This window comes from Heterodontus francisci, unplaced genomic scaffold (genome assembly GCF_036365525.1).
Source record: "Heterodontus francisci isolate sHetFra1 unplaced genomic scaffold, sHetFra1.hap1 HAP1_SCAFFOLD_2147, whole genome shotgun sequence".
NCBI classification, from domain to species: Eukaryota; Metazoa; Chordata; class Chondrichthyes; order Heterodontiformes; family Heterodontidae; genus Heterodontus; species Heterodontus francisci.
The window spans coordinates 5,001-10,000 of record NW_027140742.1 but is presented as its reverse complement, the minus strand read 5'-3'; positions in this window follow the sequence as shown (position 1 = coordinate 10,000).

Sequence of the window (5,000 nt, the reverse complement as noted above, 5' to 3'; positions counted from 1 at the left end):
TCGCCCTTCCACTGGTTAACCATTTGCCCTTTCGGACTTAGTCTCTGGACATTATTCGACGGATTTTCTGGTTAACCATTTGCCCTTTCGGACTTAGTCTCTGGGCATTATTTTCGACTTTTTGGTTAATGATTTCACACTTTTTACTTACTTTTGCGCTTTTTGGTTAATGATTACTCTGCTTACTGGTTAATTATTTGCCCTTTCGGACTTAGTCTCTGGACATTATTTTCGAGTTTTTGGTTAATGATTTCACACTTTTAACATATTTTTGCGCTTTTTGGTTAATGATTACTCTGCTTACTGGTTAACCATTTGCCCTTTCGGACTTAGTCTCTGCACATTATTTTCGACTTTTTGGTTAATGATTTCACACTTTTAACATATTTTTGCGCTTTTTGGTTAATGATTTCATACTTTTTACTTACTTTTGCGCCTTTTGGTTAATGATTACTCTGCTTACTGGTTAACCATTTGCCCTTTCGGACTTAGTCTCTGGACATTATTTTCGAGTTTTTGGTTAATGATTTCACACTTTTTACTTACTTTTGCGATTTTTGGTTAATGATTACTCTGCTTACTGGTTAACCATTTGCCCTTTCGGACTTAGTCTCTGGACATTGTTTTCGACATTTTGGTTAATGATTTCACACTTTTAACTTAATTTTGCGATTTTTGGTTAATGATTACTCTGCTTACTGGTTAACCATTTGCCCTTTCGGACTTAGTCTCTGGACATTGTTTTCGACATTTTGGTTAATGATTTCACACTTTTAACTTAATTTTGTGCTTTTTGGTTAATGATTTCATACTTTTTACTTACTTTTGCGATTTTTGGTTAATGATTACTCTGCTTACTGGTTAACCATTTGCCCTTTCGGACTTAGTCTCTGGACATTATTTTTGGGTTTTTGGTTAATGATTTCACACTTTTTACTTACTTTTGCCCTTTTTGGTTACTGATTACTCTGCTTACTGGTTAACCATTTGCCCTTTCGGACTTAGTCTCTGGACATTATTTTCGAGTTTTTGGTTAATGATTTCACACTTTTAACATATTTTTGCGCTTTTTGGTTAATGATTACTCTGCTTACTGGTTAATTATTTGCCCTTTCGGACTTAGTCTCTGCACATTATTTTCGAGTTTTTGGTTAATGATTTCACACTTTTAACATATTTTTGCGCTTTTTGGTTACTGATTTCATACTTTTTACTTACTTTTGCGCCTTTTGGTTAATGATTACTCTGCTTACTGGTTAACCATTTGCCCTTTCGGACTTAGTCTCTGGACATTATTTTCGAGTTTTTGGTTAATGATTTCACACTTTTTACTTACTTTTGCGATTTTTGGTTAATGATTACTCTGCTTACTGGTTAACCATTTGCCCTTTCGGACTTAGTCTCTGGACATTATTTTCGGGTTTTTGGTTAATGATTTCACACTTTTTACTTACTTTTGCGATTTTTGGTTAATGATTACTCTGCTTACTGGTTAACCATTTGCCCTTTCGGACTTAGTCTCTGGAGATTATTTTCGAGTTTTTGGTTAATGATTTCACACTTTTTACTTACTTTTGCGATTTTTGGTTAATGATTACTCTGCTTACTGGTTAACCATTTGCCCTTTCGGACTTAGTCTCTGGACATTATTTTCGGGTTTTTGGTTAATGATTTCACACTTTTTACTTACTTTTGCGATTTTTGGTTAATGATGACTCTGCTTACTGGTTAACCATTTGCCCTTTCGCACTTAGTCTCTGGAGATTATTTTCGACTTTTTGGTTAATGATTTCACACTTTTAACTTAATTTTGTGCTTTTTGGTTAATGATTTCATACTTTTTACTTACTTTTGCCCTTTTTGGTTAATGATTACTCTGCTTACTGGTTAACCATTTGCCCTTTCGGACTTGGTCTCTGGACATTATTTTCGAGTTTTTGGTTAATGATTTCACACTTTTTACTTACTTTTGCGATTTTTGGTTAATGATTACTCTGCTTACTGGTTAATTATTTGCCCTTTCGGACTTAGTCTCTGCACATTATTTTCGAGTTTTTGGTTAATGATTTCACACTTTTAACATATTTTTGCGCTTTTTGGTTACTGATTTCATACTTTTTACTTACTTTTGCGCCTTTTGGTTAATGATTACTCTGCTTACTGGTTAACCATTTGCCCTTTCGGACTTAGTCTCTGCACATTATTTTCGACTTTTTGGTTAATGATTTCACACTTTTAACATATTTTTGCGCTTTTTGGTTAATGATTTCATACTTTTTACTTACTTTTGCGCCTTTTGGTTAATGATTACTCTGCTTACTGGTTAACCATTTGCCCTTTCGGACTTAGTCTCTGGACATTGTTTTCGACATTTTGGTTAATGATTTCACACTTTTAACTTAATTTTGTGCTTTTTGGTTAATGATTTCATACTTTTTACTTACTTTTGCCCTTTTTGGTTAATGATTACTCTGCTTACTGGTTAACCATTTGCCCTTTCGGACTTAGTCTCTGGAGATTATTTTCGAGTTTTTGGTTAATGATTTCACACTTTTTACTTACTTTTGCGATTTTTGGTTAATGATTTCACACTTTTTACTTACTTTTGCGATTTTTGGTTAATGATGACTCTGCTTACTGGTTAACCATTTGCCCTTTCGGACTTAGTCTCTGCACATTATTTTCGAGTTTTTGGTTAATGATTTCACACTTTTTACTTACTTTTGCGATTTTTGGTTAATGATTTCATACTTTTTACTTACTTTTGCGATTTTTGGTTAATGATGACTCTGCTTACTGGTTAATTATTTGTACTTTCGGACTTGGTCTCTGGACATTATTTTCGACTTTTTGGTTAATGATTTCACACTTTTAACATAATTTTGCGCTTTTTGGTTAATGATTACTCTGCTTGCTTGTTACTGATTTCCCCTTTCGGACTTGATCTCTGGCCGTTCTTTTCGACCTTTTTGGATCAGGTTTCCACACTCTGAAATTATTTTGGGCTCACTGATTAGGCGAGATCAAGGGGGCATGCCTGGGCACTTTGGGCTCAGTTTGGGAAGGCGGCGTCCGTGTGCTCCTCCGCCCTTCCCGCACTTGCGGCTAGGTTTGCCAAACTGCGCTGACCCGCAGCCCTGCCTTTTTGCCCACGGCACGGAACGACTCAAGTCTGGCTCCGTTCCAGGCCGTTGCCTCCGGCTGCCCGCCGTCCGGCCGGCCTGGGACGTACCCCGGCTGACGGCGCCGGAGCCCCTCTAGCAGCCACCGGTGCCGCGGGCCAATGGGTCCGGGCGTTCCGGAGCTATCGGTGGGGAAGTGCTCTCCCCTTTTCCTGACGCCGTTCGCCCGAGCAGAGGTGCAGCCTGACGGGACTGCTGTCGCCTTCCGCGGCGCACCGGCCCCTTTCACCTGCCGTCGACCGCGCGGAGCTCGGACCTTCCTCCCCGAAGTTATGGCCCCGGCGCCGGAGGGTTCCCGGGGCCGGGCATTCAGCGGGGTGAGTCTTCACCTTCCCGGTCAGCCTGCGGGGTCGGTGCGCCGGCACTCGACGCGGGAGGGTCCCCTCTTTCCGTAGAGCCCCGCCCGGTGCCGATCGGCCGGCGGATTGCGGAGCGAACCGCGCCTGACCGACGGGCCTCGGAAACCCGTTGCAGTCGACGGGGGGGAACCGGACAGCGGGACGAGGTGCCGATTCCACCCGCAGATTCGATCCCGAAATCCCGCGGGATTCGGCGGTCCGACCCGACAGATTCAAACGTCGCCCGGGCGGCCCCCAGCGGTCGGGCCGGCCTGGTTCCGCCACCGCCCGATGCCCCTCGCCCCCGGCTACCGCCGACCGCGCCGACCGAGGGAATGCGGCCGGACGTCCGGCGGCAATCGGCCGGAAAGCGGTATGGCCATTTCCTACTGTCCCTCGGACGGGCAGAGGGGCGGCGCCGGGGCACTCGCGGACCAGGCCGCGCCCCTCCGAGCCCTACCGCCTGCCGTCGACCGCGCGGGGATCGGACCTCCCTCCCCGAAGTTATGGCCCCGGAGCCGGAGGGTAGCCGGGGCCGGGCATTCAGCGGGGTGAGTCTTCACCTTCCCGGTCAGCCTGCGGGGTCGGTGCGCCGGCACTCGACGCGGGAGGGTCCCCTCTTTCCGTAGAGCCCCGCCCGGTGCCGATCGGCCGGCGGATTGCGGAGCGAACCGCGCCTGACCGACGGGCCTCGGAAACCCGTTGCAGTCGACGGGGGGGGGGGAACCGGACAGCGGGACGAGGTGCCGATTCCACCCGCAGATTCGATCCCGAAATCCCGCGGGATTCGGCGGTCCGACCCGACAGATTCAAACGTCGCCCGGGCGGCCCCCAGCGGTCGGGCCGGCCTGGTTCCGCCACCGCCCGATGCCCCTCGCCCCCGGCTACCGCCGGCCGCGCAGACCGAGCGAATGCGGCCGGACGTCCGGCGGCAATCGGCCGGAAAGCGGTATGGCCATTTCCTACTGTCCCTCGGACGGGCAGAGGGGCGGCGCCGGGGCACTCGCGGACCAGGCCGCGCCCCTCCGAGCCCTACCGCCTGCCGTCGACCGCGCGGGGATCGGACCCTCCTCGCCGAAGTTATGGAGGTAAGACCGGGAGGCTGCCCAGGGTCGGGACTTCAACCGGCTGCCGCCACCCTTTCCCGCCTGTCCCACGGGCTCGGAGATCCAGGCCCTGCAAAGACCCTCCGGTCGCCACCCGACAGGTGCTTTACCGGAGAAATCGTAAACCGGCGTCAGGGCCGGACCTGTCCCGCAGAGGGCAGCCTGCGCCCTTATGCTTTCCCTTTTGCTTTGGCCCCGCAGTAGCAAATGGTTCACCGATAAGTCGGGAACCCACACGCCCGGCCCCACCCGCCCATCCTTCCGCAATGCATCGCCTAGACACACGCACCAAGGGCGCTCTCCTTCCCCCGCCTCCCACATCCCACAGGATGTGCCCTCAGACCACGGCGCCCACACAACCACCCACCCACCCA